This window comes from Ascaphus truei, chromosome 8 (assembly GCF_040206685.1).
Source record: "Ascaphus truei isolate aAscTru1 chromosome 8, aAscTru1.hap1, whole genome shotgun sequence".
NCBI classification, from domain to species: domain Eukaryota; kingdom Metazoa; phylum Chordata; class Amphibia; order Anura; family Ascaphidae; genus Ascaphus; species Ascaphus truei.
This window is the reverse complement of record NC_134490.1, coordinates 56,377,143-56,401,365: the sequence shown is the minus strand read 5'-3', so window position 1 is coordinate 56,401,365 and position 24,223 is coordinate 56,377,143. Positions and strand designations below refer to the sequence as shown.

The window sequence follows — 24,223 nt, the reverse complement described above, 5'->3', positions numbered from 1 at the left end:
TGGGACACTTTTCTTTTTTTTCTCTCCTTTCTCTCAGTATTCATATATGTAAAAATTATATTTTAAGACATATTCTATATCTGTTATTTTCTCTGAGTGCTAGGAACATTATCCTTTGTTCTCCTTGAGGAGGCATTCCAGTTGTTTATTTTTGCTTAGCAACCTTATAACAGCCGAACCTTTGTACGGAAACATATCTAAGAGATATATATATATATATATATATATATATATATACATACATACATACATACATACATACATACATACATACAGAAACAAAGAGAAAAAAGATCCCAAAATACAGTAGCACTCTAGCGTACAAAAGTATCAAAACTTATTAAACACATAAAACATATACAAAGGATCCACAGTGTCCCCAGGACTGTCTAATCTTAGAACACTGATAACAAACTAAGCTACGCACTGGAAACAGCAATATAAAGTCAGTACTGGTAAATAGTAAATTAAAGCCATTGTATGACTAAGGTGAATAAACCATGAGAAAGCTGAGTGTGAACAAACAGAAATACCCCAAAAATTAGTACATAAGCAGAACCTGTAGTGTAGAGGCAAAGAATTAGCCTCTAAACACTAGGACCGGCCGGTTAAAAAGTACTGAGTGTAACAACTCATAAATCAATGGCATGTTGGCATCATAGCAAAAGCATACATAAGTGCAATCATACACAGGTTGAAATACACACCCAGTGTAGCAGCAAAGCTATAGACAAAGGTCAACACACAGCCAAATTGTACTTAGCACAGGTCCAAGGAAAAACAAACAGGAAGCTGTATGTCTGCATGTGAAGGGAGTCTGTTCAGAGTAATCAGATCGCCGCAATGCGCGTGCTCCGTGAGCGATATAGGCGCTAAATTCATAACTGCAGCAAGAAAGAGTAGGACAGCCAGGGGCACCGCCGGATCCAAGACAAACAAAGGAGCCCCGACGCGCACGTTTCGCCACCTGCTTCGTCCGGGGGTTTGACGTAATGGCTAATTAGAGCCTGATATGTAGTCAAAATTAATGTGACATGGACATGATCTAATGAGTGAGCCAGCCGGAGACACCACAGCTGATAGAATTGCGTCATGGCTCCTCCTTGATGTAACCGGAGCAGGTCTGAAATGAAGGCAGACATGAGTAATATAGGAAAGAAGTATCTGAAACACAAGAAAAGCGCAATTCTATACATACAGAACTATACATAAGAGCCAAAAAGACAAGAATTGAGAAAAAGATTATCTAAATGTCTTAAAGGAGAGAATAAACTCCCTATAATAAAATGTCAAATATGCTCACAAAGGCTGAACAGACATGAAGACTCGTCAGAAAAACTAGTACAGTACTGCCCATACTAATATACATGCAGGTCAAATGTGGAAAAAAAAGGACACATGATACAAAGGAAATTTATAACTTATATAAAAATAATTACAATAAACAATTAAAGAGAAATAAGTAAAATAAGAAATGGATTAAAAAGAAATGAAGAAGCAGGAGTGCATAAACAATGCATAATATGAACTCTAAATGCCCAAAAGAGATGAAATAAATAAAGTAAAAGATATAAAATAAAAGATACAATAAATCAAATTTAATCAGATATTATATATCAAATGAGTGCACTGGACCGTCATAGGAACATTGCAAACCCCATGTACTCATTCATACCTGAGGGTAGCAAGGTCCCCAATTTGACAATCCAGCAACACTCGCGTTGCAAGAATAAACGTTCCAGGTCGCCACCTCTAATGCCCAAAGACACCTGGTTGATGGCAAAGACCTTTAGTAAGCTAGCATCCGAATTATGTTTAGCCCTAAAGGGTCTTGCTACTGTAGTTAGTTTACGACCACACTGAGAGTCACGATCACTGTTTTTGATGTTACGTACGTGCTCTAACACGCGGAAACTCAACTCTCTCGTGGTCATACCAATGTAAACCATTGGGCATGAGCACATAAGATAGTATATTACTGACTTTGATTTACAATTCAATCTAGGTCTGATTTCAAACCTTGTAAGTCTTTTAGAATGAAAAAATTCCACACTGGCCTGCATATAAGGGCAGGCTGAACAGGAACGACATGGTGTAAAGCCTTTTGTTATTTCCCTTGTGAGGAAGGTGGAGGATCTGCTGGGGATGTAGTGACTGCTAACCAATTTGTCACCCAAATTGGGTGCCCTACGGCTAACTAGATTAACTCTCTCACTAAGACTTGTTGTAATTCTTGGTCAGATGTTTTTGGATTGCATCTCTATATTTCCGCCAGTTACGATCGTATGTCCCAATAAAACGAATTGTTTTATCTGTAGTGTTCTTGTTGTCCTTTGTCATACCTGTCAAAAGTGAAGTGCGAGATCTCGTTATAGTCTTAGATCTACCCCTGCTGATAATAGATCTACTGTAACCCTGATCTCGAAAACGAGATGCCATCTCATTGGCTCTTATGTGAAAAGTCTGCTCATCAGAGCAGTTTCTTTTAAGGCGCAGGAATTCGCCCACCGGCACACCCTGAATTTGATGTGCCGGATGGGCGCTGGAGGCATGCAATATCGAGGTGGTTGCGGTACTTTTCCGATTGGCATGCTCTCACCTCTGACCAAGAATTACAACAAGTCTTAGGTGAGAGAGTTAATCTAGTCAGCCGTAGGGCACCCAATTTGGGTGACAAATTGGTTAGCAGTCACTACATCCCCAGCAGATCCTCCAACTTCCTCACAAGGGAAATAACAAAAGGCTTTACACCAGGCCTGCACAAACCGCGGCCCGTGGGCCGCATGTGGTCCGCCAGCACTCACTGTGCGGCCCGTGGCGGTGGCGACTTTCCCCCTCCTCCCTCCCCTGAGTCCACTCTCCCTCTCCGCCGAGTCCACTCTCCCTCTCCCCCCCCCTCGAGCCGAGCGAGCCCTCCCCCCCCGAGCCGAGCGAGCCAGCCGAGCCCGCTATCAAGACTGCACGCTCTAGCAGTGCGGCACTTCCGGTGCCCGCTGCTTGCGAGCGTGCGCAGTCCTGCCTGCTCTCTGCCGTGATCTGTGGTGCAGGGGGGTGAGGGGAGGGGCAGGGGGTAATGTGAGGTGAGGAGGTGCAGGGGGGGGTGATGTGCAGGGGGGGGTGAGGTGAGGTGCAGGGGGATGAGTTGCAGGGGAGCGATGTGAGGTGCAGGGGGGTGATGTGAGGTGCAGGGGGGTGATGTGAGGTGCAGCGGGGTGATGTGAGATGCAGGTGGGGTGTGAGATGCAGGGGGGGTGGAATGTGTGTGGTCTGCAGGGGGGTATTGTGTGTGATGTGGAGGGTGAGTATTGTATGTGATGTGGAGGGTGAGTATTGTGTGTGATGTGGAGGGTGAGTATTGTGTGTGTGATGTGGAGGGTGAGTATTGTGTATGGGTGAGGGGGAGAGATGGGGGTGTGAGAGATGGGGAGTCACAAACATTGATAATGAGGGGTGCAGGGGGAGATATATGAAGATGAGGAGTGCTGGGGGAGATATGAAGATGAGGGGTGCTGGGGGGGATATGAGGATGAGGGGTGCTGGGGGAGATATGAGGATGTTGATGAGGGGTGCTGGGGAGATATATATCAGGATGAGGGTTGCTGGGGCAGATACGAGGATGATGAGGGGTGCTGGGAGAGATTGAGGGGTGCTGGAGATATGGGGATGATGATGAGAGGTGCTGGGGGAGAGATGATGATGACGATGATTTTACCCGTGCGGCCCGAATCTGTATTCCATGGAGCAGTTCGGCCCTTCTCACTTGACAAGTTGTGCAGGCCTGCTTTACACCATGTCGTTCCTGTTCAGCTTGCCCTTATATGCAGGCCAGTGTGGAATTTTTTCATTCTAAAAGACTTACAAGGTTTGAAATCAGACCTAGATTGAATTGTAAATCAAAGTCAGTAATATACTATCTTATGTGCTCATGCCCAATGGTTTACATTGGTATGACCACGAGAGAGTTGAGAGAGTTGATTCCGCGTGTTAGAGCACGTACGTAACATCAAAAACAGTGATCGTGACTCTCAGTGTGGTCGTAAACTAACTACAGTAGCAAGACCCTTTAGGGCTAAACATAATTCGGATGCTAGCTTACTAAAGGTCTTTGCCATCGACCAGGTGTCTTTGGGCATTAGAGGTGGCGACCTGGAACGTTTATTCTTGCAACGCGAGTATCGCTGGATTGTCAAATTGGGGACCTTGCTACCCTCAGGTATGAATGAGTACATGGGGTTTGCAATGTTCCTATGACGGTCCAGTGCACTCATTTGATATATAATATCTGATTAAATTTGATTTATTGTATCTTTTATTTTATATCTTTTACTTTATTTATTTAATCTCTTTTGGGCATTTAGAGTTAATATTATGCATTGTTTATGCACTCCTGCTTCTTTATTTCTTTTTAATCCATTTCTTATTTTACTTATTTCTCTTTAATTGTTTATTGTAATTATTTTTATATAAGTTATAAATTTCCTTTGTATCATGTGTCCATTTTTTCTTCCACATTTGACCTGCATGTATATTAGTATGGGCAGTACTAGTTTTTCTGACGAGTCTTCATGTCTGTTCAGCCTTTGTGAGCATATTTAACATTTTATTATAGGGAGTTTATTCTCTCCTTTAAGACATTTAGACAATCTTTTTCTCAATTCTTGTCTTTTTGGCTCTTATGTATAGCTCTTCTAGCATGTTAAATTTCTTCATGTTAGAATTGCGCTTTTCTTGTGTTTCAGATACTTCTTTCCTATATTACTCATGTCTGCCTTCATTTCAGACCTGCTCCGGTTACATCAAGGAGGAGCCATGACGCAATTCTATCAGCTGTGGTGTCTCCGGCTGGCTCACTCATTAGATCATGTCCATGTCACATTAATTTTGACTACATATCAGGCTCTAATTAGCCATTACGTCAAACCCCCGGATGAAGCAGGTGGCGAAACGTGCGCGTCGGGGCTCCTTTGTTTGTCTTGGATCCGGCGGTGCCCCTGGCTGTCCTACTCTTTCCTGCTGCAGTTATGAATTTGGCGCCTATATCGCTCACGGAGCACGCGCATTGCGGCGATCTGATTACTCTGAACAGACTCCCTTCACATGCAGACATACAGCTTCCTGTTTGTTTTTCCTTGGACCTGTGCTAAGTACAATTTGGCTGTGTGTTGACCTTTGTCTATAGCTTTGCTGCTACACTGGGTGTGTATTTCAACCTGTGTATGATTCCACTTATGTATGCTTTTGCTATGATGCCAACATGCCATTGATTTATGAGTTGTTACACTCAGTACGTTTTGACCGTCCGGTCCTAGTGTTTAGAGGCTAATTCTTTGCCTCCACACTACAGGTTCTGCATATGTACTAATTTTTGGGGTATTTCTGTTTGTTCACACTCAGCTTTCTCATGGTTTATTCACCTTAGTCATACAATGGCTTTAATTTACTATTTACCAGTACTGACTTTATATTGCTGTTTCCAGTGCGTAGCTTAGTTTGTTATCAGTGTTCTAAGATTAGACAGTCCTGGGGACACTGTGGATCCTTTGTATATGTTTTATGTATCTAATAATTTTTTATACTTTTGTACGCTAGAGTGCTATTTTGGGATCTTTTTTCTCTTTGTTTCTGTTTTCACATATTAATCTTCCCTAGAACCGTCAGTAGTGTTAATTATTTACACTTTACTTTACTGGTTTTAGCACTTCTTATTCATGGTCTGTTGCAGGCTTTTTTTGTGTACATGTACATACATACATACATATACACACATACATACTGTATACACACACACATATATATATATATATATATATACTGTATGTATATATATATACATACATATATATATATATATATACATACATACATACATACATACATATACATACATATACATACATATACATACATACACACACATATATAATCCAAAAACGAATAGACTATACCGTTCTGTGGCTAATGAAATGCTTTTATTTGTGTGAGCTTTCGAGATACACTGATCTCTTCTTCCGGCGATGTTACAATGGATCCATTGTAACATCGCCGGAAGAAGAGATCAGTGTATCTCGAAAGCTCACACAAATAAAAGCATTTCATTAGCCACAGAACGGTATCGTCTATTCTTTTTTTATTCTTAAGCTCGGCTAACATGGTACAGATCTATCTATCTATCTATCTATCTATCTATCGGAAATATACAGTGCCAATATATAGGGAGGGTAACAGTTAATGGAGAGTTAGCAATGGCTAAATGCTTTTTTAACCCATGAGAAGCTCAACATAAAACAAACAGACAACCATGAAAAACAAGGATATATGACAAGGGAAAGGGAAATGGGGAATGGATGACAGAAACAAAAGGATGATTCAACAGCAAAAAAGTGCCAAAAATGAAACATTTTAAATGCTGGAGATGCTGTGCAGCTGTCAACAGGATCAACCACCTCCCACGATTCACTTCAAAACAAAAGAAGACAGCGCAGCCTCCATAGCATAACTCGGTATTACCATCTAATAAAAATCGGGATAAAAACAGGACACTCACAAGGATGGACAGAACTTGCGCATAAGACTGAAAATGTATCAAGGTTCATCTGGGTGGTAACAGGAACTCATCCGATATCCCTCTGACGGAAGGCTGGATCCTTGTGGTGAGGGAGGGTGGGGGTTGTGTGACGCGTATAACTTGAACATCCAACCAGTGCTCCAAATCTGTGCGCTCACTCTACCTTCCCCCAGCACACTAGTACTGCGTTCTCTAGTTCCATCGATCAAACAGGCTCCGTCAGTATAGTAGTCTTTCCTCCTCCCAGACTCCTTGCACAGTCCTAACCCGTTTCATCGCAGTGGTATAGGCGACTTCATCAGGGGCTACACAATAGGTCAAATGTCCCTTATATAGTCCATAATCAATTAGTACATTAATACTCTAATGTTAACCCTTTGGGGTATATGAGAGTGTTTGCTGATCATGGGACAAACTACAAATATATACATGGGAAACAACAAAAACAACACTAAAATTGCAGAGAGAGACATAAGGCTACTATGTCTTAAAAAAATGAAATATAAAATAAATTATTATGCGTAATTAGTTATGATTATTACATCTAAACAAGATAACTCATATAGTCAATATACTCACGTTCTAATAACCAAAGCAGTAATCAAAAATGTCATACATAACTATTATTTGAATGGATATAAACCATTAAATATTTATTATAAACTAGAATTAAAAATTATGTATTATTATTATTTTATATGGTTATCAATCATACATAGAAAAACTAATTATAAGTATTTTAATATTTTAACCTTGGCATAAATTCCAAAAGTTAACAGAGAAAATTGAGCACAAATAACACTACTTTAACAAAATACAAACAAATAAAATATATACTATCCTTAGAAAGTGCAGCTCCTGAAACAGGACTCAATCCCAATCCAAACAGCAAACGATGATCACGTGTCGCAAGCAGGAAGTGAGGCGACGGGCTATTTAAGGGAGGGAACACCAGATATCATTAGATTATCCCCTGAGGAAGATTTATATGTTGAAACGTGCGTAGGGTGGAGTCTTGCAATGCTGAAGGACACTTTGTTGGGGACATTGAAAACGGAGGACTGCATTATCTAGCCCAGTGGATGCTGTATCGGCCGTGAAGCAGAAGCTGTTGCTGTGTAAAGTGCTGTTCGTCCAAATTGACCCAGGGTGGTTTAAATGCTCACCACAAAGTCACTTATGTAAGTGCATTACTTTATGTTTTTTAAAATAAAAGCAATATTATACTATTTTTGCTATTCATTTCTATATGTGGATTTTCCCTCCCTTCCCATGGGATAATACCTGTGTAAACACGCAGTACCTGTTTGGAGAAAAGTTGGTAACTGTCAGGAATCGGCGTTCTCCTCGCTTCCCACACAAAGCACTTCCTTTCCGCAGGGAGCCCCTGCACACACAAAACAAGCCTGCCTTACCGGCCTCCACGGCTCCTCGCCCCTGCCGCCGTCGCGGGATCACTCCCCTTGGCGATTCCTCTGCTCAGTGCCGGGCGCGTCCATGCCCTCCTACACGCACGCCAGCCTCAGACGTTATGTGCATGCATTCTCAGCTTACAGAGCACACGCCTAACAGAGCACTTTCAACCTCTGCTTCTGCAGTGAGGCGTCGCCCCCAAGCATCACACAGTTCAATGCAAATCAATGATTACACTCAGCTGGGCTGTAACACCTCTCTCCTATCAGGGAGGACTCCTTGCAGTCCTCCAGGCCTGCCCCCTTTTCCCATTGGCCTGCCCAGCTTTATTATGCCTGTGCTTCCCATCACTCGTCGCTCGACATAGTTCTGTATGGAAGCATTTGACTATTCTCTCAGTGACTCCTCAGGTATTGACGTGGATTGGACGACTACCCCCTCTGGCTCTCGACTTTGGCTCTACTTGGACTTCGTGACTTCTGGCATCCCTGATCTTGGCAACGGCAATAACCACTCCTTCTCTACTACCGGTACCGGCAAGTATTGTCTTCACTACTATACCTGGCCTGGCAACAATAACACCACACTCTGGACACGCTCCCTTTGCTGCGGGTGCGTGTATCCCTACGTCCCACCTCAGCACAGGGGACGGGTCTGGTCTGCGGGCAGCACCGGCGTAACATTATGTCGAGCCCACAAGACGCAGACCAGACCGAACTACAGCAGTTTCTCTCTAATCTGCTTCAGCTAAACCAGGCCATGGCGGATCAAATTGTGGCACTTATACGCCAGGTCGCAGTACTCTCAGACAGGGTACCGACCGCGACCCCGCCAGATGTAAGCCCCCACTCCGCAAGCGCAGTTAGCAGCTCAGATGTAAGGATTCCTCCTCCCAAGCCTTATGCAGGTGAACAGCAAGATTGTAGGGGTTTCCTAAACCAGTGTGAGGTGCAGTTTGAAATGGCCCCCCATCTCTACAATACTGATCGCAAGAAGGTAGCCTACATTTATAACCTCCTCACTGGCAGCGCCCTGGCTTGGGCTTCTCCGGTTTGGGAGCGACGTTCTGACCTTACCCAATATTAACCAGCATTTAAGGCCGAGTTTCAATGGGTATTCGATTCCCCCGCTCGTCGGGAGATGGCATCTGTTTCTCTCCTCCAGATCACGCAGGGACGGCGAACGGTGACACAGTATGCTCTGGAATTCCGGACTCTAGCAGCCGAGACTAACTGGGGACAAGAAGCTCTCGTCTCCGTATTCTGGCAAGGCCTGGCAGATCCCATCAAGGATGAACTCTCTCGCCAATCCAGGTCGGATCAAACTGGAGGTCCTGATTGATTTGGCCGACCGAGTGGATCAACGCATCCAGGTACGCCGCTCAGAGCGTCAGCGCGCTCGCTTTCATAACTTTCAAGTTCAATTCTCCAGTACTCTCAGCAGCACTCCTGCTCCCTCAAGTGCTACCACACCTCTTCGTCTTGCACTGGAGTTGCCAGAGCCAATGCAATTGGGGGTACAACGCATCCGCACACCGATACGGCAGTTCCGTCACGCCGGGGGATTGTGTTTCTACTGCGGATCCATGGAACATCGGGTTCGGGAGTGTCCATTGTGTCCGGGAAATGGGAACACCCAGTGTACAGAGGGGCTCTCTCTAGGTGTAATGTCTCCATGTCCCCTTCTTAAAGGTGAACTCCCTAAGAAACTTACATTTCCAGTCTTCCTTTCAGGCGATAAGTTCAAGACTTCTACCGCCACTTTCATTGACTCAGGAGCTGGAGGAAACTTCGTGGATCTAGAATTTGCCAGGGTTAACCGCATACCACTAGTAAGGAAGAAGGTTCCCATCGCACTCGTCGGTATCGATGGACGTCCTCTTACCCCGGCCCACATCTCCTTAGAGACGGCTCCCTTGCTTCTGTCTTCACATCTACACAAGGAGACCTTAGTTCTCGATGCCATTCATGCTCCTGGGATACCCATCACCCTTGGTCTTCCTTGGCTACAGCTTAACAATCCTCTCATTGACTGGACTTCCTCTGCTCCCATTTCCTGGAGGCCAAGGTCAGGCGAGACTCGTCAACTGCTGGCCAATACCTCTGTTCCCGAAGTTATTCTACCTTCTGTTTACCACAATTCCGGGACGTTTTCAATAAGGTACAGTCAGACCACTTGCCGCCACACAGGACTTACGATTGTCCAATTGATCTATTTCCTGGTTACTCCCTACCCAAGTCCAAGACCTACCCCTTGTCGTTACCAGAATCTCACGCTATGGATGAATATATCCAGGAGAATCTCAAGAAAGGCTTTATTCGTCACTCCAATTCCCCAGCAGGGGCTGGGTTTTACTTCATCAAGAAAAAGGACGGGTCGTTGAGGCCTTGCATCGACTACAGGGGTTTAAACCACATCACTATTAAAAATCGTTACCCCCTTCCCCTTATTACCGAACTGTTCGATAAATTACAGGGGGCCAAGATTTTTTCCAAGTTGGATCTACGTGGTGCCTATAACCTGGTGCGCATCAGGAAGGGGGATGAATGGAAGACGGCCTTCAACACGCGTAGTGGACACTACGAATATCTGGTAATGCCTTTCGGCTTATGTAATGCTCCCGCTGTCTTCCAGGATTTCATCAACCAAGTCTTTCGTAAGGTACTCAATATTTTTGTTAGAGTATACTTGGATGATATCCTGATTTTTTCCAAAGATCTCCAGGACCATATACGCCACACCTCCTAAGTCCTTTCCCGTCTCCGTGAACACCATTTGTACGCCAAACTGGAGAAGTGCACCTTTCATATGACCTCTACTCCGTTCCTGGGATATATCATTTCCGATGAGGGGTTTATGATGGACTCCGGTAAACTTCAAGCGGTCACTGAATGGCCAAGACCCAATTCTCTCAAGGCCATACAACGTTTTTTAGGCTTCGCTAATTATTATTGTAACTTTATACGGAGTTTTTCCACCATTGTGGCACCCCTTACTGCGCTCACCAAAAAAGGAGCTGATCCTTCTGCGTGGTCATCCGAGGCCATCTCCGCCTTCGAGACACTCAAGAAAGCCTTTATATCCGCACCTATTCTCCGTCATCCCGAAATTGAACTTCCCTTCGTCCTGGAGGTCGACGCTTCTGATTGCGGCGCTGGTGCCGTTCTGTCTCAGAGACCCACATCCCAAGATAAGTTACATCCCTGTGCATATTTTTCCAAGAAATTCTCGTCTGCCGAGAAGAACTATGTGGGTAACAGGGAACTTCTGGCTGTGAAGATGGCTCTTCAAGAGTGGAGACACCTGCTGGAGGGGTCGAAAGAGCCGTTTACTATTCTCACGGACCACAAGAACCTTCTTTACATAGAGAACGCTCGACGCCTTGGTCCACGACAGGCTCGTTGGGCTCTTTTTTTTTCTCCATTCGATTTTCACCTGTCCTATATCCCCGGGACCAAGAACGTAAAGGCAGACGCACTCTCCCGAATACATTCTTCTGAAGAGAGGCCAGAGGAATCGTTGGAGACTATCCTTCCACATGAGAGGATTCTCGCCACGTCTACTTTCAAGAATCTTGACAAGATTTTGCACTCCCAGAGACGCATTCCCAAGGACTTGGTCGTTCCCGACAACAAACTCTTTGTACCATCCAAATTTGTTCCAGAGGTCCTGTCTTGGGGTCACTCCTCTAAATCTTCAGGTCATCCAGGTTTTAAGAAGACTACTGATCTCATTCGTCGGAATTTCTGGTGGCCAAGGATGTCTCAAGATATTCTGGAGTTTACCCGCGCATGTCCCACGTGCGCTCAAAGCAAGACTCTCCGTCAAAAGCCTCAGGGTTTTCTGTTACCCCTTCCAGTTCCCGACTGCCCCTGGTCCCACATTTCTATGGACTTCATCGTGGAGTTGCCCAAGTCCAGAGGAATGAACACTATCTTGGTGATCGTGGACAGGTTCTCGAAGATGTCCCATTTTATTCCACTTAAAGGATTACCCACCTCCCCCGCCCTTGCTGATATCTTTACGGAGCAGATTTTCCGGATTCATGGGATCCCTTCGTCCATTGTTTCTGACAGAGGTTCTCAGTTCGTATCCAAATTTTGGAGAGCTTTCACGAAGAGATTGGGCATCTCTTCTTCCTTCTCTTTCGCCTATCATCCTCAGTCCAATGGACAAATGGAGAGAATCAATCAATCCCTGGAGAAGTACCTGAGATGTTTTATATCCGATTTCCAGGATGATTGGGCTCAACTCCTCTCTTGGGCAGAATATGCCGTCAATTCTGCAAAAAACGAGTCTACCTGGGAGTCTCCCTTCTTTATAAATTATGGGTTCCACCCTCCCTGTCTTCCCATCCCCAACATTCCTTCTGGAGTACCAGCCGTAGATGAACGCATTTCTTCCCTCCAAACCACATGGTCCAGGATTCAGTCTACCCTTCTCAACTCCTCCCGCAGATCGAAACTACAGGCCGATCGTCGTCGTCGTTCGGCGCCCAGTTACAAACCAGGGGATTTGGTATGGCTCTCCTCTAGTAATATCCACCTCAAGGTACCATCTCCTAAACTGGCACCTAAGTTCCTGGGTCCCTTCCCTATTTGTGAACAAATCAATCCTGTGGCATTCCGGCTCCAACTACCACCCAGTATGAAGATTCCCAATGTCTTCCATGTGTCCCTCTTAAAACCATTTATCTCCAGTCAATTCTTTCTGGATCAGACTCGTAAACCGGACCCCATTACTGTACAAAATAACGAGGAATACGAAGTTCACTCTCTTTTGGATTCTCGCCTATCCAGGGGTCAGCTCCAGTTCTTGGTGCAGTGGAAGGGCTTTAGCCCTGAAGAGAGATCCTGGGTACCTTCAAAGGACATTCATGCCCCGGCCCTTCTTAAGTCCTTCAGGAAAAAGTTTCCAGAGAAACTGTTCTTGGACCGTCCTGAGGCCGTTCCTGAAGAGGGGGGTACTGTCAGGAATCGGCGTTCTCCTCGCTTCCCACACAAAGCACTCCCTCTCCGCAGGGAGCCCCTGCACACACAAAACAAGCCTGCCTTACCAGCCTCCACGGCTCCTCGCCCCTGCCGCCGTCGTGGGGTCACTCCCCTCGGCGATTCCTCTGCTCAGCGCCGGGCGCGTTCACGCCCTCCTACACGCACGCCAGCCTCAGACGTTATGTGCATGCATTCTCAGCTTACAGAGCACACGCCTAACAGAGCACTTTCAACCTCTGCTTCTGCAGTGAGGCGTCGCCCCCAAGAATCACACAGTTCAATGCAAATCAATGATTACACTCAGCTGGGCTGTAACACCTCTCTCCTATCAGGGAGGACTCCTTGCAGTCCTCCAGGCCTGCCCCCTTTTCCCATTGGCCTGCCCAGCTTTATTATGCCTGTGCTTCCCATCACTCGTCGCTCGACATAGTTCTGTATGGAAGCATTTGACTATTCTCTCAGTGACTCCTCAGGTATTAACGCGGATTGGACGACTACCCCCTCTGGCTCTCGACTTTGGCTCTTCTTGGACTTCGTGACTTCTGGCATCCCTGATCTTGGCAACGGCAATAACCACTCCTTCTCTACTACCAGTACCGGCAAGTATTGTCTTCACTACTATACCTGGCCTGGCAACAATAACACCACACTCCGGACACGCTCCCTTTGCTGCGGGTGCGTGTATCCCTACGTCCCACCTCAGCACAGGGGACGGGTCTGGTCTGCGGGCAGCACCGGCGTAACAGTAACCTATAACAACACACTGCCTGATCATCACGTCTAATATGTGAGTGAAAAATCTATAGAGTCCTCATCAATACTCTATTTGTTGAACCAGACAATATTGCACTATTGGGTGTCTTTATTTTCTTCCTGCTGTTAATCATAAATTCCAAAAGAAACATTAATTAGAGTTATATCTTTATAAACACTGCTATAGTCAAAATATAAGAAAACAGAATATAAATTAATATCAACTATACAAACGTATACTCATTCCATCAGAGGGATATTGGATGAGTTCCTGTTACCACCCAGATGAACCTTGATACATTTTCAGTCTTACGCGCAAGTTCTGTCCATCCTTGTGAGTGTCCTGTTTTTATCCTGATTTTTATTAAATGGTAATACTGAGTTACGCTATGAAGGCTGTGCTGTCTTTTGTTTTGATATAAATATATATATATATATAAGAGAAAAAAAGAAAAGAAAAAGTGCCCGATCCTTGTGTAAAATCAGATAATAAAGGGTTTTAATTTGCCATGAACAGACGATTGCCAACTCACACTTTGTCAAATAAAATCAAGCAATTTATGGGACAAGCCCATGCACCACGCCGACGTCCAAGTTTCAGAGGTCATCCATCTGCATACAAATATATCTGCTGTGAACCAGCTCTGCTGTGGGATATGCTGCCGGTACAACCTTTCTCCTTCACCTCTGCAGGGATAGTAGGTGTTTCTGGCAGTATTCAATCTTCCACCGATCGAGTAGCAGGATGCAAGAACTGACGTCTGTGCTCTGGAGCTTGAGCTGTTTGGCCACCGTAGTTTCCTGTACCACGTGACCCTACGCGTTTCATCCGTCTCAGCGGATTTCATCAGGGGCTTGTCCCATAAATTGCTTGATTTTATTTGATAAAGTGTGAGTTGGCAATCGTCTGTTCATGGCAAATTAAAACCCTTTATTATCTGATTTTACACAAGGATCGGGCGCTTTTTCTTTTCTTTTTTTCTCTTAGGTATCGTTGGGAGGTTGGTGAGCCCAAGATTTAAGCTGCCCAGGACTGCAATTTCATTTTTAAAGGATTTGTATGGACAATCTATATTCTTATTGTCAACATTGAATAAGAGACTTACACAATTTTTATAGTTATATTTTTCTTATATATTGTTTTTGTTGCCAACCGACATTTTTTTATATATTTTTTTATTATAGCAATTTTTTATATATTTTCATTTTTATTTTTCATTTTTGTAACTTACAATTCACTTAGTTTCCTGCCACTATATTATATATTGTTAGACATCTGTGCTGGGTACATCATTCTGCAGAGTGGGATTTGGTTTGCAAGGATACAGGTGTGCGCTAATAGGGGCGCTGTTAATTATTTTCTGTTTGTTATATATATATATATATATATATATATATATATATATATATATGTGACAGGACGGCCTCATGGCAGTGGTCAGTAAGAGGACAAACAATGGGTTAGGCTTTAACTCCAGTGGTTTATTCTCCAAGGACACAACAGAATAATAAGCACTGTCAATTTAAGGAAAAACACAAACCATCAATTAAAACCCTACTCCCCTTGGAGTAACTTACTAGACCACACAGGCCCTATCTACCTGGCTGGCAAGCTAAGCCAGTTACCAGCCCAAAACATACTCTCATGTTTAGAGACATAATATCAGGGAATAATATCAAAGTCCTTATCTGTTAGATGGGGAACACTGTCCCATGCGAGTCCAGGCAATACCTCTGGTCGCATCAGAGCTCCGCTTCCTCCTTAGGCCTGGAACGCCGATTCCATTGAGCAAGGCTGTGTCCAGCAGTTTGTTCATGCCTGTGGCATTTCAGTTTCCTGGGTGTGATTCCCAGATGCGCCAAGGACCCTGCATCCCTGCAGGCCTGGGAACCTGACCAACCAGTATCCTCCTGGCTGTGGAGAAGTCTCTCTACCCCTGGTTGGGGAAAGTCAATCCCTCTGTCTCTGACAGCTTCCTGCCTTTTATACCTCCTGTACATTCAGGAGTTCTGGCTTAATTGGTTGCACCTGCAGCTAGCCTCTGCAGGAGGAATTTAACTGCCTGCATGCTGGAAAGCACACATACTATACACTACTCCAGCAGACAGAGATAGTGACTCTGTCACAATATATATAGATTCCTAAAGCTTAACACTTTCGGTGCAAATGTGTTGCCTTTAATTTTAAAGAAGTAGGCAAACATAAAAAAAAAAGAAATTTCAGGCTCACATGTCCTTTTGTCAGACCGTTGAAATTAAAGGCAATATATTTTGCAAGTAATTTTGAGTATCCAATTTGAGTGTGCTGTTGCCCTACTGTGACTTTGTGTTACGTATATGGAGTGTGGTCACACGTTATGTGATATCTGAGAACCTGTTCTGACTTTTCTAAACTCTGCGGCGATAGCTGGGAATATATCTCATGGTGACTGTATACCAAAGCTAATTTAGCCCCATGATAGCAGCCCTTAAAGCAGGGCTGTCAATCACCCATTTGGTGTCGCCATTTGTCCCGCGCCCACTCAGCAGAGTTGCCAGCAAACGTTGCGCTGGAATCCTGAAGATTGCGAGCAGATGAGTCCATCCACCTGATCGCCCCCGCAACCGACTGAGCCACTGATTGAGCCACCTGTGCTGAAGCTGGGATATCCTCAAAACCTGCCCTGTTGGGCGATCTTGAGGACTGGAGTTGAGAACCCCTGCTGTATGACATTGTGAATTGAGATCAAGGGTATGAATGAAATAAACCTTTGAATCTAAACCTAATTTGCTCTCTATTTGGCCTATTCCATAGGTTTTGATATTGCCTATCTTGCAGAGAAGAAATTGCATGGTTGACTACCTTGATCACATACTATTTTTAGCTGGTTTACTCAATACTGGGCAGACCCAGACATCTCGCCACTACCCCTTGCATGCCATAGAAGCTACTAAGGCGCTTACCCCACACCTCCCTCCCTGGGCATCAACCTCTCCCTACCCCACTCCAACACTACGAACCCACCTCACTTTATAAGAATGAGTTACATCCCTTTAAGCCAAAGGGCAGGAGGACCACTTTGGTTAAAAAGGAATTAATAAGAAAAACGATAACTGAGAAATATGCTAATTTACATATGTAAAATGTATTCAAATGATTTACAATAGCAAATTTCCCAGGTATCTGCCGTGTGCTAAAAGGTATCTCGCCTCTTCTCTATATCAAAAGGCCTCGTTCGATACGTCGAGGAAGTCGAGATTTCTTTCCCTGCTGTCTTGGGCGATCTGCAAAATTGCATCTTACTAAACAGGTTGGAAAAATCGGGTGAGTTTGCCTCATATCCGTACAAGTTTTGCAGATCGCACGTAATTGCACTTCCGGAAACAAATTGCTACCGAAATACTGTATATTCCTGCGATATTCCTAATCATTTTATAATCACTATGTACGTTAAAGTTATTGGTAATCACCCCAAAAAGGTATGAATCACAAAAATGTTGGCACTTTGTGAAGATACAGAATGAGAACAAAAAGTGTGTTAAATACCCACTTTTGGCTCCAATTTGGAGTGCTGGCACGGCCTTGGGCCCTGAAACTTTGGGGACATCGTGCTCCCTCCTCTCTCTCCTCCTGTCAGTGCCGAGTTCAAACGTCCAGCCGACCGGAGGGGTAAGCTGGAGGAGGAAGCATGGGGCCCCCTCCTCCTCCAGCTCTCCCCTCGGGTGGAGGTTGGATTCCGGCGCTAACAGGAGGAGGGAGAGGAAGAAGCGCGGGGCCGCCAGACTGGCAGAGAGGTGTGTCTGTGTGTGTCTCTGTGTATGTGCGCGTTAGTGAGAGGGGTCTTACCTTTTGCGGAGTGGGCTGCCTCCTGTAGTGTCGTGTTTCCATGGTGACTGATGACAAACGATGCCGCGACATCATATGACGACACATTGTCATGTCAACGTGACGTCACATGCCGATGTGACGTCATGATGCTGCTGGAGGAGGGCCGTTCGTTAAGGTAAGTCCCATTAACTTCTTTAAAGTGGGGGCCCTACTGCCATCGTGCCGCCTTCTGCCCGCAAACCTGAGGCTGGCCTTACCACATGGTGGGTAATTAACTCACCTTTTTGTTCTCTCTCTGTATCTTGACAAATGTCCAAGAATTGTCCTTAAAATCCAGATTTTTTTGTATTTCACGTGATCTTGCAAAGACACACATTCAAGTTTGGGTTCTCTTAAATTCTAACAAACACCTTTCCCCTATATTTAACATACTGTACAACAAATAAAGAAACGAAGCTTCGAATAGCATTCAACAACCTCCCGATTATTTTGCCGCAGACTGCGCATAGCAAACCTTTAGGCAAATAGAATTTGATTTATTCCCACACATCCCTGCGGATGATGGGCCATGCACTGATTCATATTGATTGCAATTCTGTTAACCCTGCTTAATGCTGCCTTTCCTGCTTCCATGGTAACCAAGAAAGATGTCTTGTCAAGATACTGTATATTAAAGCAGGACAAAAGGACACTTGTGTTTAGATGGGCTACTGTTAAAGTGAGGGGTATGGCATTGTGCTTCCCCTTGATCACGCTAGCAATAAATCTTCACAGCATTACTGTAGCAATGGCTCCTGGCTTTATTATCTGCTGGTTTAAAGAGCTTTTAGCCCTGATAGGAAGCCAGGTCAAAAACACTTTGTGGTGTATTGTTTTGGGGGAAAAGAACTATGATCACTGAATGCAGACAAGTATTTTCTTCCACTCAAGCTGTACTACAAAATGTTGCCGTATTCGCCTCAATTTGTTATCTGCCTTAAAAAACAAGAACAAGATAAATAAACTTGATGATTTCATCACCCGTGTTAATAAAGAAGCATCTTTGTGTTTGCTGGGAGAGGCCGCGGGGCATAGAGATGTCTCACTGAGCTCGTCGCTCTTTTTTCTTTACATAGTATTTGCCCTCAGCTTGATAAAGGCTGCATGTGATTCTACACAGCCGGAATGTTGGAGTTCTTGGCTCAGTAAATGAACGATTATTAGCAATTCCGTGTGCCCATCATACTTTCACCTTCATTGCTGATCTTTGGGACCGTAGGATGCCCTTGTGGATTGGAGCACCGGCTGATAAATCATTTTTGTTGTTCTTCAGTGTGCCCGCATGTTCCCTTTTGTCCCTTTTGTCATAGTATTTTATTCCCCAGCACTGATAAGGAGGGTACCAATCCGGCAGGATAATCACCAGCACCCCTATTTCAGTTCAAAAGTCTGAAATATACTGTATATTTATCGTGGAAAAATAAAGAGGAATGTACCATGGAACTTCATCAAAAATGTTCTGACAATAAATATGCATATGTATGTATGTATGTCTTTATTTATATAGCACCATTAATGTACATAGCGCTTCACAGCAGTAATACACGTGACAAACATATAAATAACAAATAATACAAATAACAGATCATGGGAATAAAGTGTTCAGACATAAAAGTAACATTTCGGAAGAGGAGTCCCTGCTCCGAAGAGCTTACAATCTAATTGGTAGGTTGGAAGAACGTACAAAGACAGTAGGTTGACTTTTTAGCCTTTAACGGGAATTTATTAAAGGTAGAAAGATAAAATATAATGGCGGCAAAGCAGAGGATAAAGCCCGTATTCACTTCCCATTTTATTTGCTAAAGATTCATTGGATTTGCTCAGTGTGAAACCATTGGTTTGCAGTCCCTGGGATTAGAGACCGTGAGGGTCTCTCCTCTGCTGCGTACTTCAAACTTTCCCAGTTAAAAAAAAAATTAACATTTTTAATCGAACATTTGATGCCAAAAGTTCATGCAAAATGACCAAAATTGTTAAAAATATGCTACTTTTGTAAAGTGGCAGAATCTCGGCTCGCAATGTTTTCTTTTCTTTTCTTTGAGCCTTCGCGCGTTAAGCGAACTCGCAGCAAACTTTTGGGATCGAAGTGAACGTTTTTAGCCACACCAAAAAAGGTGGCATTAGCAACATTTGATAAAGTGCACGAAGAGCTTGCGCATGCGTCTACCCGGGATGCAGCGCTAACCGCTTTGCTCGTAGGGAAGGCTCTGTCATTACGTATTCATTAATGATGACAGGCGTTTCCACGGAAACAGCATAATAACAGCCTCGCAGTAAACGCTGCTACTGTTATGCAGGATGAAAATGTTTTATACATCCCACTTCCATTAACAGCACAACGTCTTATTTCCCCCTTGTATTTATGAATGTAAATGTATGTGCTCAGCCCCGTAACCTGTTATCTCTAAAAGCCTTTTGTTTTCACCATGACACTGATCCATACACACGTAACCTACGCATTACTGCATCTCTGTATTTATTCTTGTGCCTTTTCAACGAAGGGCTGTGTTTTGTATGTGAACTGCAAAGAATGTACCCTTTTTTGGAGATTATAATGCGAAAAATTTATGGAAAGATTCGGTTCCATATTCAGCTTATTGCATTTCTTTCAACTGCTTTGCTGCCCGCAAAATGCATTGCAGTCCCATTTGATACCAAAATGGTTCATTTAATCCAGGTGTGGCCAACTCCAGTCCTCAAGGGCCACCAACAGGTCAGGTTTTCAGGATATCCCTGCTTCAGCACAGGTGGCTCAATCAGGACTGTGGCTGGCCACACCTGGATTAAAGCGCAAAGTGGCCTGCAATGTAAAAAGTTAAAGAAGAAATGGGTGATCACAACTTTTATTGTTAATCTTGCCTTTAAACAATTATTTTTATGCTTTCTGTGGTGATTTCCCTAGACATATCTAGTGAAATGTTTAATTTTGTGTGTGTGTATAAAATGGCCACTGACATTTTCTCTCATGCAAAGGGAAGGTTATCAGGTTTTATGAACATTCCTAAGAACACATGATTCTGAAACTCATTGATAGTGCTGATGCTGTACTGTGCACAACACAACACATTGTAACACAACTATAGAATGGTGTTGCACTGTGATGTTCCATATCCCATAACACATACACACATCTGTGTAAATATATATATATAGTATAATTTACATGTGTGCGACTATCCGATAGGCTTTAGTCACAGATAAATTCCAAGATGCACTGTTTTTAAGTAAAAACCTCTCTTGCTTTATCCATTGTAACACCGCCGGAGGAAGAAGAGATCAGTGTATCGCGAAAGCATTTCGGTAGCCACAGAACGGTATCGTCTATTCATTTATATATAATATATATATATATATATATATATATATATATATATATATATATATATATATATATATATATATATATATATATATACAGTGGTTGACAAATCACCAAAAAATCTACTCGCCACACAAAAAAATCTACTCGCCACCTAGTACCAAACGTGTGCTGCTTGGGCCAATATTTACTCGCCCGGGGGTTAAATCCACTCGCCCGGGGCGAGCAAATGTATAGGTTTGTCGAACACTGTATATATATATATATATATATATATATATACACACACACACATATATATCTTGGAATTCATCTGTGACTGAAGCCTATCGGATAGTCGCACACATGTAAATTATACTATATATATAAATATATATATAACGGAAATAGCCATGTTAGTCCAGTTGCGATATCGCAGAATAAATGAGTATTTCAGTATTAGGTGATAGCTTTATTTATTTGGACTAACAATTTATGTCATAGGACAAGCTTTCGAGAGTTTTCCTCTCTTCCTCAGGTCAGCGATACTGATATACAAAGGAATCTATGACTTGGGATTGGAAAAAAAAAAGGAAGCATAAAGAACAGAGAGGCACTGGAAGGGTGTTAAAACAGAAATAAGGAAGGTGAGAATTGGGGATGGGGGGCTGTACATCCACAGCAGCACAGAGGGGGAAGAGGATGCTGGGGGGAGGGTGGGGGGGAAGGTATAGGATGGCACAATGTCAGGGAGGACCATTACAACAAATTATGATTGTGTGTGAGAAACCCCATGTCTGCATTAAGTCCGCTTGTTTTGTTGTCAAAGAGTCTTATCATTCTGAGCTCAAATGTTTTCTGTTCTTGGGTGCGTTTGAACATTCCATTGAGGATTTTGATTTTTAAATCATTTGTGGAATGATCTTGTAGTGAGAAATGATGTCTCACAGGTGAGCAGTATCTTCCTTCTTCGTGGTGTAGTATAGAGTGTCTGTGCATATTCATTCTTCCTTGAAGTTTTTGGCTGGTTTCCCAATATAGCATCCTTGGTCATATTTGTTGCAGTGAATCATATACTGTACACTACATTCCTGGATGCGCAGCAGTGTGATCCTTTAACATTTAATGTTCCATGGTTGTGACTGGCTGTGGGATCTTGGCATATATTTGCAGAGTTTGCAACATGTGTTGTTGCATGGTTTTGTGCCATTATCAGTGTCTTTAAGTTCGTTGCGAAGTTTTCTGTTGACTAATTTCTGTTTGAGGTTTGGTGGTTGCCCCCCAGCATCCTCTTCCCCCTCGGTGCTGCTGTGGATGTACAGCCCCCCATCCCCAATTCTCACCTTCCTTATCTCTGTTTTAACACCCTTCCAGTGCTTTCCCCACCCCACCTCATATACATCTCTCTGTTCTACATTCTTCCTTTTTTTTCTTTTCCAAGCCCTGTCTAAGTTATATCAAACCTTTGTATATCAGTATTGCTGAACTGAGGGAGAGGAAAACTCTCGAAAACTTGTCCTATGACATAAATTGTTAGTCCAAATAAAAAAAGGTATCACCTAATACTGAAGAACTTTATATATTTATATATATATGTAGATTTTTTTGTTCGGCGAGTAGATTTTTTGGTGATTTGTCGACCACTGTATATATAGGGAACCATGTTAAAAATTATTTTTGAAGCAAAAATTGGCACTGTGTGCTCATTTGCATGTCATTTCCCAGAATCCCTTGCTGCAGTGGAAGTGCTGTGTGCTGGGTGATTAATGGTGAATGGTGGGGTTGCAGACCTGCCTAAGACATGCAGATGAGCATACAGTTGTATTTACATTTATATATATATATATATATATATTGAAAAAGAACAATAAGCACAATCAAAATTGTATTATCAACACAATATATTTGTGAACAGTGACACAATATAAAGAACTGGAGGAGGTGCTACCGGTGACTACATTTCCCTGTTTACAATGCTGCCATTTAGGTCCATGACCCCACCACAGTCGAGATTGAAGGAATGGCGTAGATGACCTAGGCGCAAAGTAAAAACAAACGGGAAGGGGAGGGAAAAAGGCAAAAATTAGTGTAGCCCACACCATAAAAAATAGAATGGAGAAGCACTTGCAGCTGGTTAGGATCTCTGAAAAAATTAGACGTGTCACCGTATCCAATTCTGGATCTATACATACTTGTATATGGGTGTGTGTGTGTGTGTGTGTGTGTGTGTGTATATATATATATATTCAGTGTTCGACAAATCACCCAAAAATCTACTCGCCCAACCCAAAAATCTACTCGCCACCTAGTCCCGCCCCCAACCCCGCCCCTAGTCCCGCCCCCAACCCCGCTTTAAAATAAAATATATAAATAAAATACATTTAATAAATTCCTAGTCAGAACAACATTCGTTTTTGACATAAATGTATTTATTGTATTACATTATACTACAATTAGTCCTTGTTACATGTGTGTGTGTAAATGTCGGATCTAGAAATAAAAGCCAGGCGTGAATGACTAGTTTCCTGAACCCCTTAACCAATGTCTGGATGTCCCCGCTTCACAATATCTAAAGCAGCAATCCCACCTGGGATCTTACCTGATCCGCAGTCCCTCAATGTCCAGGTACGCTCATTCCCGCAATGTTATACATTGGGGAGGTGTTCATTACCTGTCTTCTGGGTTAGGGGGGGTTCCGATGTCTTCCGTGTGAAGCTTGAGCCAGATCTGGAAGAAAGCAGTATAGGGTAGTTAAGATTTCGGTGTAGTATAGGGCAGTTAAGATATATAGGGTAAATAAGAGATCCAGAGTGTGAGTGACAGAGAGAGAGAGTGTGGGAGTGACAGAGAGAGAGAGTGTGGGGGAGAGAGAGAGAGAGTGTGGGGGAGAGAGAGAGAGAGAGAGTGTGGGGAAGAGGGAGAGAGCGTGTGGGGCAGAGGGAGAGAGAGTGTTGGGGAGAGGGAGAGAGAGTGTTGGGGAGAGAGGGAGAGAGCAGTGTGGGGGAGAGAGGGAGAGAGAGTGTGGGGGAGAGAGGGAGAGAGAGTGTGGGGGAGAGAGGGAGAGAGAGTGTGGGGGAGAGAGGGAGAGAGAGTGTGGAGGAGAGGGAGAGAGAGTGTGGGGGAGAGAGAGAGAGAGTGTGGGGGAGAGAGAGAGAGTGTGGGGGAGAGAGAGAGAGAGTGGGGGGGAGAGAGAGAGTGTGGGGGAGAGGGAGAGAGAGTGTGGGGGAGAGAGAGAGTGTGGGGGAGAGAGTGTGGGGGAGAGAGGAGAGAGAGTGTGGGGGAGAGAGGGAGAGAGAGTGTGGGGGAGAGAGGGAGAGAGAGTGTGGGGGAGAGAGAGTGTGGGGGAGAGAGAGAGA

General features: G+C 43.8%; 1 long non-coding RNA gene across 2 annotated transcripts; it reads right to left on the bottom strand.

Moving 5' to 3' along the window:
- Window positions 1–302: 302 nt before the first annotated feature.
- Window positions 303–6,661, bottom strand: LOC142500950 (uncharacterized). Of its 2 annotated transcripts, none has more exons than XR_012803368.1 (3): window positions 6,545–6,661; window positions 3,713–3,846; window positions 303–1,123 (listed from the first exon to the last, which is right to left on the bottom strand). It is a non-coding gene; the product is annotated as an uncharacterized LOC142500950 (long non-coding RNA). The 2 variants fall into 2 exon arrangements; XR_012803369.1 differs by having other exon boundaries at window positions 3,713–3,854; window positions 6,545–6,653.
- Window positions 6,662–24,223: the final 17,562 nt, after the last annotated feature.